We start from the raw sequence: 15091 nt of genomic DNA, 5'->3' as shown, positions 1-15091 counted from the left end.
GAGAGAGACGAGAGAGAGAGACGAGAGAGAGAGAGAGAGAGAGAGAGAGAGAGAGAGAGAGAGAGAGAGAGAGAGAGAGAGAGAGAGAGAGAGAGAGAGAGAGAGAGAGAAGCAATGAATTAGATAGTTCACAAATCTGAACCTTCTTCCAGAAACGTTGCTTGGAGTAAAGAAGTTCGACGTAAAGAAGCAGTCTAGAATGTACAGTAAACTTGCTAACATTTCTAGAAGTAATCTTGCGGAGAATTAATGAAGAGACTTCACAAAGGAATATTGCTGGGGGTGGGGAGTGAGGAGAAATGAGGGGTGAATGCTCGGGGAGGCAGGGTTTCTTTTTAGGGTAAGGGGAAAGTTTTGTTTTGTTTTTTTAAATGGCCACACCTGCAGCATGTGGAAGATCCCAGGCCAGGGATTGAATCCAAGCTGCAGCTGCTACCTATGCCACTGCCACTGCCACAGCAAAACCAGATCCTTTAACCTGTTTCACCAGGCATCTACCAGAGCTGCTGCAGCTGGAGTCTTAACCCATGGCACCACAGCAGGAACTCAGGAATGTTTTAAAACTGATTGTGGTGCCAAGAGCTACACAACTCTGTGAATTGACTAAAAACTATTGCATTTTTGTACTTTAAGGATATGAATCTGATGGTTTGTGAATTGTCTCAAAAAAAACCTGTCACTGAAAATTCAATTTCCAATTCAAATTCTTCCTGAAATTTTCATTTTTCTGATGAAACACAACTTAAACTTGCAGTTAAAACCTACACATGAGTAAAGTATACTCCCCCCCACCCCGACATCCATGCTTTCCTTTGGGGGGTTATTTTCATATCCTTTGCGGGGAATAGTGTGTGTCTGTGTGTGCGGAGGAAGGGTGGGACGATGGGTCTCTGTTTTCTCTCATTCCCAAACCATTTGTCTAACAAGTAGTTCTGCAGAGATTTCCATCCTATGGGTATCTTTGTTTGTTTCTTTTTCTTTTTGGGGCAGGACCTACAGCATATGGAAGTTCCCAGGATAGGTGTCGAATCAGAGCTGCAGTGCTGGCCGACACCACAGCCACAGCCACGTGGGATCCAAGCCACATTTGTGACCTATACCAGAGTTCATGGCAACACGGGATCCTTAACCCACTGAGTGAGACCAGGGATTGAACCCGCATTCTCATGGATGCTAGTCAGGTTCTTAACCCACAGAGTCACAATGGGAACTTCCCGTGCTATGGGTATTATTTTCAGCCCAAGGTATATAAAAGAATGAACCAAACACACAAACAGCCCTGCTCCTATACAGCTGACATTCTAATGGGAGGAGGTGATTCAGGAAGCACATAGGTCAGTAAAATATACAGAGGTTGAGGAAACTGTCCCAGAGGCAGAGTGCATCACACAGGGTCAAGGTCCTGCTCCTCTGTCCTGCTTGGGTCCCCTCCCTCCATCCTACCCAACCGTCATCAAAAACCAGACTTCTTTCCAAGACACTGAATTACTCAGGCGAGTCCAGGACAGGGATTTTTTTCCTAAGAGATCTATCAGAGGACACACAATATTACACACTCCTTCCTTCCATTTCAACCTGCTCCCCAATTTCTACTTGTTATTCTAGGTTGACAAACTAGTATGAGCAGAGAACAGAACGTTTTAAACTCGGAGTTCCCGTCGTGGCTCAGTGGTTAGCGAATCCAACTAGGAACCATGAGGTTGAGGGTTCAATCCCTGGCCTCTCTCAGTGGGTTAAGGATCCAGCGTTGCCGTGAGCTGTGGTGTAGGTCGCAGACACGGCTCGGATCCCGCATTGCTGTGGCTGTGGCGTAGGCTGGGGGGCTACAGCTCCGATTCGACCCCTAGCCTGGGAACCTCCATATGCTGCGGGACCAACCTAATGGCATATGGCAAAAAGACAAGAAATAATAATAATAAATAAACTCCTCTTTGCTTCCCCTAATTTTCTTGTCCTTCTTTCATGTTTCTAGATGCTCAGATTCTGTAACTGAGACCGATGCTCATGAACAATGACAATTATCATAAGAGAAAACATCTTCATGTCTCCGTATGATTAGCCATCTAAGCAGTGACCCCCACCACCCCTCTGCAAACCACTCTGTAAATAAACTGACTCCAATGGACTTGAAATGCTGAAGAAATCAATGGAATCTTTAAAAAAGAGAAGAACAATTACACTTGAAACTGTGTCTACCTTTGTAAAAGAAAATTTGTACCTGGAAAAATATCGTAAACACCTATGGGTAAGAAAAGTGGACATATCTGATTATGGACTTGGATTTAATGTGACCTCGGTTTATTTTTTAGCATTCTAATTTATTCTTCATTAAAGTACAGTTGATTTACAATGTTTCTGCTGCACAAATAGTGACTCAGTTTTATATAAGTATATACTTACACTTTTTAAAAATATTCTTTTCCATCACGGTCCATCCCAGGAGACTGGGTATAGTTCCCTGTGCCATACAGCAGGACCTCATTGCTTGTCCATTCCAAATGTAATCGTTTGTGTCTACTGACCCCAAACTCCCTCCTCCTTCCCCTTCCTCCTCCTCCCCCTTGGCAACCACAAGTCTGTTCTCTATATCCATGAGAACGTGACTTTGGTTTAAGTGGCAATAAGTTCTCTCAGTGCCTGTTTTCTTTTATCTGCAAAATCCAGGGGATCAAATGGTGTTGTATGTTTGAAAGTCAATGAAAACAACAACAAAAAAATCATACAGACATAAAGTAATAGTATTGTGAAACTGGTCTCTCTTTGAAAAAAATTTTTTTGCTTTTTTTTTTTTTTGGGCCACACCTGCGGCATATGGAGGTTCCCAGGCTAGGGATCAAATTGGAGCTACAGCGGCTGGGCTACACCACAACCACAGCAACACAGAATCCGAGCCACATCTGCAACCTACACCACAGCTCACGGCAACACTGGATCCTTAACCCACTGAGTGAGGCCAGGGATTGAACCCAAAGCCTCGTGGTTCCTAGTCAGATTCTTTTTCACTGAGCCACAACGGGAACTCCTCTCTTTGGAAAATTTTATAAATTTCAGCTAAATGTCTAAGAGCTACTCGACTTCTAAATCTGACATGTGATGCCTTTACTGGGGTCTCCCTTGTGTGGGCCCCTGTGAATACTACAAGACAGTACCTACTGGTCATGTGGCCCAAATTTCTCCCCCAGTAATCAGCTCTGTGTATAAAGAGAGCTTCACTGTGTGAGACAGTCTACTGAAGTGCTGTCTGTAAATCCCAAGAACTTCATTCACTAAACTAGGCTGCACCCCTGCAGTGGAAAACCATCCAGTGATTAAACACAATATACTAGTTTGTTTGATGACAAGGTAAATATTAATGATGTATCAGTCAGTGAAAAAAAACATACCACAAGACAGGGTAAAATACACGTGCATATGCAAATATATTCAAAATCCGTTTAGAAGAATTCTCAGGGTTTTAGAAAAATGTATCTTTTGTGATATTTCTGAAAATTGCATTTATCAATTTTACAAACTGTGTTATATTTAAAGAACTTTCTAGATTTCCAGCTGATGTAATTTCTCTGTCAGCTTTGATTAGGAAGCATGAATGAGCAAAGAGGAAAATAATAAGAAAGAGGTAACTTCTCATCAGTAGTCACATTTCCCTTATATGAAAGCTGCCAACACCTACTTGCCCATCAGAATGGGAGGGCAGTGAGGGCAGAGGCAAGCTATTGAGTCAAGGGCAGAGTCTACCCTAATGTCTAGGCAGACCTACTACATCTGATATTTACAAAAGCAAACTATTAGTCTCCAGGCCAACTGCTAATATCCCTGTGTATTTCTTCAAAGAATTTTCACAATTTTAAGCAAGAAGGGAATGAAATGGAGCCAAGCACCCAAATTTTCTACACAACCAGCCCTCTGTAAGGGTGGGTTCCACATTATGGATTCAACCAACCACAGAATCCAGCAGATTCTAGAACCTGCGGATAAGGAGGACTGTCTGCAGTCACTGGACGAAGCCAGTTTTTACAGTGGACCTGAGCATCCAAGGGTTTGGCATCCATGGTGGGAGGTGGGTGGATCGTGAGCTGCAGAGTCATGGAACCAATCCCCTGTGGATGCCGGACCCTGAGGAAAGACTAGTTCTCCTCATGCAGAGATAACATGGATAGCCAATCCTGGACAGTGCGCTGAAACCACATACAGGGCTTTCAACCAACAGCACGCCATAGATCCTTCCTCAGAAATTCTGATTCTGTAGCTTGAGTTGGGACCGGAAGTCTGTAATGCTAAACAGATGCATAGGCGATGCCATGCACAGTCCAGTTTGGTAACTCTTACTATTAATTTAATGAAATGCCCACTAGGTGGCACTCCTGTTCCCAAAATAAAAAGGAAAGTCTGAAAACCGAGTTTGTAAAAGCGCTTCGGGCTGTAGGGCAGGTCCCAATCATTCCCCATACCTCAGTGCGCATATGCCACTTTGTTTGTTTTCAAAGTCTGTGAGTTTCTCTTTCTGTTCTGCAAATGCATGTGCATCCTTTAGCACATTTGTATCCTTTAGCACAGAGAACTCGACCCAATATTCTGAGACAGTCCATGTGGGAATGGAATCTGAAAGAGAATGGGTGTGTGTGCCTGCCTGAGTCACTGTCTTGTGCAGCAGAAACGATCACAGCCTGTACATCAACTCTACTTCAATAACAACTTTTTTTTTTGTCCTTTGTCCTTTTTAGGGCCGCACCTGTGGCATATGGAGGTTCCCAGGCTCGGGGGCTAATCAGAGCTATTGCTGCTGGCCTAAGCCAGAGCCACAGCATTGCCAGATCCAAGCCACGTCTTTGGCTCAGGGCAACGCTAGATCCTTAACCCACTGAGCGAGGTCAGGGATCAAACCTCATGGTTCCGAGTCAGATTCGTTTCTGCTGCACCACTACAGGAACTCCTACTTCAATAAAACTTTAAAAAACAGAAAAAAAAGTACATTGTGCTCTGTAATTGCAAGTGTCTGCCTTGAAAAGTGGATACTAAACTACTTTCATTGGGAAAATTCCCATAACAACTGGGAATTTTTAAACGTTAGTTTTACTCACTGCGCCACAGTACGGTCCAGAGGATGGAGAATTCGCATCAGGTCCATCGTAGAGCATGAGGTAGTTCTGGACACACTCTCCGGGGTCGTCAATGCTGATAAAGGAAAAGCTGACAGTGACAGGTCTTCCACCAGGAGCAATGATGGCCCATTCGCAGTGAGTGTGGTTGGGGTAAGTGCCAGGATAGCCAGGGCTGGTGACCAAGCCGCTGTCTCCATAAAGAGTCCCGCCACAGCCTGGCAGCAAACAGGTGCAGGAAGTTACCCGCAGGCTTTAGTGCGTGTAAGGCGCAACAAGGCACAGATGTTTTCTTAAGGGTCTGAGACCCTCGGCAAGAAAAGTGGAGGCAGAAACCCTTCTCTCATCCTTTCTTTGGGCTACATCCCTCTCACTCCCTCAGCACCTGCCCCCCCCTGCCCCCCCTACCTCCCCCGTACATTCCTCTCCCTGCCCATCGTGACTTAGGCTCTGGAATAGGGTTCCTTCAGGTCTCTTTGAAAATAGGGGGGTGAATTTACAGTATTGTGTCAATTTCTGCTGTACAGCAGAGTGTCAACGCTGTAAATCAACTATACGCTAATAAAAATAAAGTTTAAAAAAGAGAGAAAAAGCAAAGAGTGGTTGAGAACACAGTGGGAAAACCAAGACTTGACAAAGTAACAGTAGGAGAGAGTGGAGTGGATGTTGGCACTTTTGAGGGTGCAGAGCTCTCCCCGGGCAGGGAGTCGATGATATAGGTGAAGTAAGATTAAAAGTGAAACTCTGGGGCAGAGCCAAAGAAAGAGGTGCTCTTTTAAGTTGTGGCAGGAATTACTGGATTCTAAAAGTGACTTTACCAGGCTTATAACTGACAGTTCCAAGACGGACATACTTAAAACGCCAAACCTCTGAGTATCGGTGTTGATTTGTTCAACTGGTGAATTTGCACAGGAAACTTGTTATTTAGACCAGATAGCCGTGGGTATCTGGATAGTTATGCACAGGAAGAAATGACGCAGCTTAGTTTAAAAGCACTGGGCTGGGTTTCTGACCAATGGAGGTTTAGTTCCGCCTCTGGCACAATCTAGCTGTGCATTTAAGGCAACTCAGTTTAGTGGTTTATTTCTTTATCTGTAAATTTAGGGCAGGGAGACCTTCTTTTACTTTTTTTGCAGGTATCAAGAAACCACTATCTACAGTTGTCTTGATAGAAGCCTCTTCTAGTTCCCCAGGATATTCAAAATGAGTCCTTTTTGTCAATCTTATTTTGAAAGTTTTTAGGTATTTGGGGGGACATTTCATAATGGTAAATTACTTATTGATGTAACTTAAATTTCCTTCACTTACCAGTAAGCAGCCAACCAAACATGCAGGCAGGTGCTTACTGCCCTGTGAAAGCCCTGAATCTCCAGGACTGCCAAGAAATAAGGGCGCCTCCAGGGAACACGGCTGCTTATACCTATGCAAGTATGTGTTTGTATCTTGGTTGTGAGGCAAACTTTTTTTTTTTAATCCTCAGAGAACTACCTCCATGATCAAAGCAAGAGTAAAAAATATGACAAAATTAGAATATACAAAAAAATTACAAATCTTTATACCTTATCTGTGCTTTAGATATATATTCTTTACTATGTCAAAATAATGAATAAAAGTAGAATTTAAAAAATGTCTATCTATACTTTCACTGTTAAAGGATCTCTGGAGTTTCCATCATGGCTCAGCAGAAACGAATCTGACTAGTATCCATGAAGACGTAGGTTCGATCCCTGGCCTCACTCAATGGGTTAAGGATCTGGCATTGCCATGAGCTGTGGTGTAGATCACAGATGCGGCTCAGATCTGGAGACGCTGTGGCTGTGGTGGAGGCCGGCGGCCACAGCTCTGATTCAACCCCTAGCCTGGGAACCTCCATATGCTGCAGGTGCAGCCCTAAAGAGACAAAAAAACGAAACAATTCTACCATTTTATTTTCTTTTTTGGGCCACACTGAGGCATATGTAGGTTCCCTGGCTAGGGGCTGAATCGGAACTGCAGCTGCAGGCCTACACCACAGCATCCAAGCCACATCTGTGGATCTTTAACCCACCGAGTAAGGCCAGGTTTTGAATCCACATCCTCATGGATACTAGTCAGGTCAATTACTGCTGAGCCACAATGGGTACTCCAAAAAAAACCCCTTTACTTTTAACAGAGAATAATCAGGTACACAGATGGAGAAAAAAAAATATCACATCACTTGGAGTGTCTTTTTCTATTAGACACTGTAGGTTTTTCTTAGCTGCACTACTTTCCTTTTCAAAGTGCCATTGTCTTACCAGAGGGTGATGAGGTCCAGATGATTTCATAGCCACGACCCGAAGTTGCACTATCGCTCTTAAACCGCAGGTACAGGTCACGACTCTGAGAGAAAATGGGATTTGGCAGCAGAGTCGCACAGTACTCGCCAAGCAGTGGCGAAGTGCTCTCGCTTCCATTTCTTACCTTTAAAAAGGAGTCGTTATGATTCAAAAGCGAGTCTGCGAGCTCTGTTCTTGCCATGTCAGTTGTTACCTGCTTCCCACCAGTCAGCTCTGTTTGTTCCCAAACCTCTTTGTATCAGTTGTACTTGATATTGTAATTATGTAATTTAAATATTATATAAACCAAAGAATTATAAGTGTGTAAAAGAATTGTTTCTCTGAAAGCTCAACTGAATATTTTGGAAAGACTTGCGAAAGGCCAGCCACTAATAAATATTGCTATCAGAAAAAAAATAAATAAAAAGGAGTCATTATTACACTTGGACGTATTGAAGCTTCTTCTCTGACTTATCATACTATACATTAAGATGAGAGACAAGGGGCATGACAATGTTTTGGGAAAAACTTTGTCTTTTTCTGCACTTAATAAAGGGTTAGAACATGCAGAAGTCACCTTCACTTGCAAAGGAGAGAAATGTTCAATTTGTAGATCAAAAATCAAGCACACTTGGTTTCAGAAATACCTGTTCCTCTCCAGTGATTAAAACATGAAAGCATGTTTCTATAACCAACTAGTTGATTGGTATATGACAAACCAGTTATATCTTTGTTCTTGGGGAGACATTTTGAAGAATGTAAAGTGAATTTTAAAAAGATAGATGGGGCAGAGTTCCTGCTGTGGTGCAGTGGGTTAAGAATCGGACTGCAGTGGCTCTGGTTGCTTCAGAAGTTCGGGTTCAGGGGCAGGGTCGGGGGGAGGGGAGGGAAAAAAAAAGAAGTTTGGGTTCGATCCTAAGCACAATGGGTTAAAGGATCCGGGGTTGCTGCAGCTGCGGCTTGGATTCAATCCCTGACCCAGGAACTTCCATATGCAGCCATTTCCACATGCTATGAGTTTGACCATAAATAATAATAATAATAAAATTAAATTGAAAAGATGGGTGGGAGAAAATCTTCAACCTTGTTTCCAGTCAGCTCTGTTATACTTTACTCATCACACTGCATGTATGCTTTTTTTTTTTTTTTTCTCTCCGTGAAAATGGCTCGGTTATAAAGGGACTATGAAAAACTGCAATGTAGGAAATAAAGTTCAAAAGCAAATGAATTTCCATCTGGGAAAAGGACATAACTCAATAAATCCATAAAATGTCTGACTGTTTAGATATATTTTTAAAACACATTGTGAAGCTAAATCAATTGTTTAAATTCACATGTGGGGTAGACACGTGAAAACAGGAAGGCAGGCAGCGTGTGAGCCAGGTAACCATGCCACACACACACCCCCTTCCGTCCCCAGCCCGGCTCCCGCTGCACGTTCACAGGAGTAGCTGAGGAGGCCTCCTGAGGGGTTCGAAAGACAGGCTATCCAGGCGGTAGAGTTGGAACTAGCCCCACATGTGCAAACACTGATTTCATGGGATTTTTTGGTTTGTTTGTTTTACAGCCTCACCCTTGGCATGCATATGCAAGTTCCCAGGCTGGGGGTCTAATCAGAGCTGCAGCTGCAACTACACCACAGCCACAGCAATGCGGGATCAGAGCCACATCTTCAACCTACACCACAGCTCATGGCAGTGCTGCATCCTGAGCGAGGCCAGGGATCAAATCCACATCCTCATGGATACTAGTCGGGTTCATTTCCACTGAGCCACAATGTGAACTCCCTGTGTTGATACATGTATTTAAAATCTTGGAAGTGCCTCCATTCCCTTTATCATCCCATAGTTGGGGACATGGGGTTAACTGCTCATTGTCTTAAGTCACAGAGTGTCCTCAGAGGTGTAGTGGGGAGACTTGGCAGGTTGTGCCAATCTGGAGAGGTTCCTTTAGGTCTAGGGAGTAGCCAGTGGGAGAGAAAAATGCCTTTCTGATGCTTTGGGGCTTATTCTGCCTAGCGTTTAAAGAAAGTGGCCTTGTCATGGATGAAGGAGCCACACAGAGGACAGCCGTGGCCCACAGAGGACAGCCGTGTCTAGGAATGCCTGGCCTGCACCACTGTAGTCTTGGCTTTGGGTCTTTCCCCCCTGGTTCTCTTTAGTTGCTTGGAGAGGAGGAGTGAGATAGGAATTGCCACTGAATGCGCCAATGACAGGCTGTTCATTTCTCTCCACACGGGAGGAATGGGACAAGGAGCACTGGGCATCTTGGGGACATTAGATGACTCTGAAAGGGGAGATGATGCAGATGGGGTCTGGAGCTTACCCTTTGCATGGTAGGGAAGCAGTTGGAATCCTTGGTAAGAAATTTCCTTTCCCAGGGGTTCCCATTGTGGCACAGCAGCATTGCCACAGCTGTGGCTTGGATTCAACCTCCATTCTGGAAACTTCCACATGATGTGTGTGTGGCTGAAAAAGCAAAAAAAAAAAAAGAAAGAAAGAAAGAAAAAATACCCTTTCCCAGAGTTCCCTTGTGTCTCAGCAGGTTAAGGAGCTGGCATTGTTACTGCAGTGGCTCTGGTTGCTGCTGTGCTATGGGTTTAATCCCTGAGCATGACCAAAAAAATTTTCTGTTCCCACCACTGATAACATGAATGGAATGCTGCGGCCGCCTGCTGATAAACCACAGCAGAATCTTCCCGCCAAAAACCAGACACAGCTGTCCTTGCAGGTCTAAGCTGCAGCTTCCTGTCGTTGCTTGATGGATGGGAAGTTTCAGACCCGTTTCTCTGGGAGGAGGAAGGGCAGCTGAGAGGGGCCGTGCCACCCCCACCTGCTGGAAGGCTAGCCTTTGCTCTCCTGCACCCGGGGGCAAAGGGCAAAGTTAACTCCAGTCCTCAAGGGTCAACCCAGCCTGATGGAAACCACGAGGAGCTGGGCTGTGGCTCTGAACTGCGGGGGCTGTTCTTCCCTTGTCTGCACCCTGCTCCCCTCGTTTCTGTTGCACCCCCATCCCTGTAACTGCTCAGCCTTGTGGTGGGGGAGGTGCATAGGTCTGAGTTTAATAATTTGAATGATGCAAACAATAGTCTTTCTCTCATTTCCTGCCAGCTACATCCACGTCCCCCCAGTTTCCTACCACGGTTAGTGGTCCCCATGAAAAAGGCATGAGCTCCCTCTGAGCACATTCCTCTAGGTTGAGAATAGTCGTTCACAAAGGACTTTGATGAGTCCTACAGGGGGAGCGTTGCAGGATAATGAAACTCCATAACGGGTGCAGAGAAGCAAAGCAACTTGTTGGAAACCTTAGCGAAGCCTGGCAAGTACGAGAAGCAAGGCGGACGTAGGGGGTCCCGGGTAAGGTTTAGATGGAGCTTCCATTCATAGCAGATCCTGCCTCTGGGTACGGGCCTGGCGCTGCACCTCCCTTTGTGTCCTAAGCATGGACACATTTCCAACAGTTTGCAAGGGACAGTGGAGGGAGCTCCAGGACGTTCTTGGCAAAATGCAGACACTGAGCTCCACACAGGGAGGGGTCCCTCTCGGTGTGTGTGGGGGGAGGGCCAACTGCTCCGCATCACTTCGTTTTATCTTTACACCCAGCTCACTGCTTAAAGCCAGAGCCCTCCTCCATCTCCAAAATGAGTACTTTGCGCTTGGACCTCCCTGTGGTCCTTCTGGTCTCAACTCGCACATCAGCTCCTTCAAGAAGCTTCTCTTCAGTTCCTATTGTGGCTCAGTGGTAATGAACCCGACTAGCACCCATGAGGACACAGGTTCAATCCCTAGCCTCGCTCAGTGGGTTAAGGATCCAGTGTTGCTGTGAGCTCTGGTACAGGTCACAGATGTGGCTCGGATCTGGCATTGCTATGGCTATTGTGTAAGCCAGCAGCTGCAGTTCCTATTCAACCCCGAGTCTGGGAACTTCCATATGCTGCAGCTGTGTTCCTAAAAATAGCAAAAATAAATAAATAAATAAGCAAATAAAATACATAAATAAAAAATAAAAAAAGACAAGACACTCCTCTGTCCCCAGACTGATTAGGTAGCCCTAATATGCTGGAGGTGATGACTTCCTGTCTCTCCCATCAGACTATGAGCTTCTGGGGGACCCTGCACATGTCGTGTTTCCTACTGGATTGCTGGTGTCTGGACCTCGGAGATGGCTGGTAACTGTTTAGAGACTGAAAGAAAAGTGAGTAACACAGCGACACGAGGGAGGATTCTGCGATGAACGGCAGCGAAGTAGAAAGTGGAAAATCTTCCCAGGAGCCATCCTCTTGTAAACAATTCATTTGCTCGATGGTCAAAGGTCTGTTACCTCCAAGAAGTCCCGCGTGCATCCGCCGGAGTCCTCGAGGCCGAAGGCGAGGAAGAAAAGGGAGATGGTGTGGTTCCGGGGGGCCCTGAGGACGACGGCGCAGTCCGCGTCGCTGGCGTAGCCGGCCGGCCAGCCGGGGCTCCGGAGGCGGCCGAACGCCTTCTGGTACTCGCGGCTGCAGCCTTGGAGGAAAGATGAGATGCCCCGTGGAGGGGGCGTCCGGTATTTAACGCCCTTTCACCTTGACGGCAATACTTTTAAAAGACTGTGAAGTGGGCACCCACCCCAGGAGAAAGCGCATCCAGCCTCCTCGTTTACCTCTGAGGCCACTGAGACCCTGGACGTGAAGCGAAGGGCGCACTGAGCAAATTCAGTGCAGTGTCTGCACGGAAAACACCCACCCCGTGGGACATCGGAACCATGAAGGCTCTCCTTTGACGAAGAACATTCCAGCCTTCTCAGTGCTTTTCTGAGGACACGGAGGTGGAGCTGGCTGCCATGGAGACCACAGGGGCATGAAGGCTCTGCCTCCAGGACAGAGGGTTGCACTTGGATTTTTCCTCAAATCCTCCAAGGAACTATTTGTTCTCAAAGCCCTGACAAATGACTGTCCTTGATTTCTGGTAAAAAACACTCAGAGTGTTTTTATGTGCTTGTTTTCATCAAGGGCCGCTTTGGGCTTAATCAAGCTTGAAAGGAGTGTCACAGGAAGTGTTCTCTGGAAATAAACATCTCGGTGACAGTAAGAAAGCAACTCTTCCAAGGCTCCTTGGGTTTTCCAAAGGGATTTTCCAAGATGTAGTGATTCCTCCGTGTGCTTAAGTGAATAATTAACACAATAACTGGTAGGCTTTTGAATTAACTAGAGGAACTTTGAAGAAGATGCTGCTATTCTAAACATTTTAATTAGTATTGTATTTACTTTTGCTCTCTAGAAGGCAGCTTTAGTAATTTGCTAAGCTGGACCAGGCTTTTGGGGAAGGGTCTAACCTCAGGGGCGTTTGGTTTCTGTTAACAAGCCTTGACTGATTCACAGGGGTCAAGTCTAGTAGTCACTGTCCTGACGGGGGTTTTTCTAAAGAAAAGATGCATCCCCAGGGCTCACCTGCAATCCGGTAGGTAAAACCCACTCTAGAGTCCGTGTTAAAAACTTCAGACTTGAAAATGATGATCGCGGTGCTCAGGGAAGAATAAAACGTGGGTACAGCTCAAGCATTTCCGCCACAGAACCGAATTCCTGGATTTCCATTTCTCTGCAATGAAGTGGAAGCCAAATGCCAGGAGATGAAGATTCCAAAGAGAATAGGCCATAGCAGAAATTAAAGTGCATCTAGGGAGTCCCTATTGTGGCTCAGTGGAAAGGAAGCCAACTGATATCCATGAGGACGTCGGTTTGATCCCTGGCCTCACTCAGTGGGTCGGGGATCTGGTGTTGCCGTGAGCAACGGTGTACGTCAGAGACGTGGCTCAGATCCCACCTTGCTGTGGCTGTGGTGTAGGCCGGCAGCTACAGCTCCGACTCGACCCCTAGCCTGGGAACTTCCATATGCCACAGGTGCGACCGTAAAAAGAACAAATTTTTAAATAAAAATGCAGCTTAAATATTTAGCCCTGGCGGCTAATCACAGAGTCTGAAACACTCTGCACAAGACTTCACGTTGGAATCACAAACGCCTCCATTCTCTGAGGGGCGGCAGGGGGGAAGCCGAGTTTCTGTTGAAACCACAGCACAGATGCCTGTGGAACCGAGCAGGACCCGGGAGGCGCCTCCAGAGGAGACCCTAGTCGTGTCTCCACCTGGCTTTTCATCTAGAGAAAAACTTTAGTCAAAGAATCAATTTAATCAGAAACGTGAGAAAATGCCAAGAAAGAGGAACACAGTCAAGCAAGAAGGTGATAGTTGAGCCATTTGACCAAGTCAAAGACCTTTAGTTCCTCCTCGAGGGCGACAGTTAAGATTCTGAGCTGCCTCCCTGGGGCCGCCGTGCAGGTGCTGAAGCCCCCACCGGTGGGGGAAGGCAGCTGTATGCTGCCCACAAGCACGGAGACCCCAGACTGGCCAGAACCAGAGGGTGATGACGCTGAGTCCCAATGACCTCACCACCCCCCAGGCAGGAGCATGTCCACGAGTGACCACGCCCTGCCCCTGGACACTCGAGGACCCCTCACTGCCCCCTCCAGGGCACACAGTCCTTGGGGCACTAGCCTGCTGTGTCCGCTCCTTCCTGGCAATGAAGCTGCTTGTTCTGTTTCCTCCAGCTCTGTCTTCGCGTTTCTGTGTGGCATCAGGATAGAGAGGCAGCCAGTATTTCAACAACATCTGCCCACTGAAAACAAGCCCTTCCCCTCATGCTGCTTCCTACCCAGGCCTGTGCCAGGCTCAGAAGGCACCTGGGCTGCCCGAGCTCCCAGTTCTCCTCCTGGGCCTTCTCCTCATCCTGAACTCCGTCAGACTCACCCACACTCTCCCGGGCCCCTTCCTGCCCCTCAGCAAACGTGCCCAGAGCTCTGGCACTGCCTTGAATCCACTGTAATGAGGTTCCTGGTCCCCCCGTAAGACCTGGGCTGCCTCAGCTCATCTCAAGAGGTGAGGATAAACACAGGCTAACGAACGCCTCCCAATTCTCACATGAAAGCAACTGGCCCCCAAGCCAGGACCCTGGCTGCCTCTCACGCACGAGGTCAATCCTGACACTGAGGTGGGGGGGAGATGCGCCCCTGGCTTTGTCAGGCCAAGTACACTGGGCCTGGCGTCACCTCTGCATCAAGGGGAAAGTGAATGGCAGGAACTGAGCTCTGCTGGGGTAAAAAGATGACAACCTCAATCACTCCTGGGGTCAAGGAGACCCCCCTCCCCCAAATACACTAGTGCAGAAGGACTCCTGGGGTCAAAAAGGGAGGGGGCGCCAGGCCATAGTAAGTCCTGGTCACCATCCTATAACCTTCGCTCTGGAATCAACCTTGACCAACCGACTGGGGAGGGCCCCGTGTCCGGTCAGGGGTGAGAAATAAAACAAGATGACTGGCCAAAGGGAAACCAAGCCCCAAAGACCTGTCCCATATAAGTGATTTAAATCCCCTCTCTGGCACTTTCCTCATCCAGGGGGGCGCCCACACCCACGCTCCTTTGGGGGTGTGTTACTGCTTTGCTTCTGACTTAAATAAATGCATGCCTTCTCTGTGTGCCCTCCCACGTGTTGAACCGTGTCTCCAACCATAAACCCTGTACCCGTTTTCACAGTCTTCGCCTCTGTGAAACATTCTCGCTTTCAACAGGGGGCAAGAATCAGGGCGATTCTGCTCTGAGTCTAGCAGCTCTAGTGGCTGGGACTCCTGGGTTTCGCCCAGGCTGCCCAGGTTCAGTTCCTGAGCAGAGAA

This window comes from Phacochoerus africanus, chromosome 12 (assembly GCF_016906955.1).
Source record: "Phacochoerus africanus isolate WHEZ1 chromosome 12, ROS_Pafr_v1, whole genome shotgun sequence".
Classification (NCBI taxonomy): Eukaryota; Metazoa; Chordata; class Mammalia; order Artiodactyla; family Suidae; genus Phacochoerus; species Phacochoerus africanus.
The sequence above is the reverse complement of the archived record's forward strand: the minus strand, read 5'-3'. Positions refer to the sequence as shown.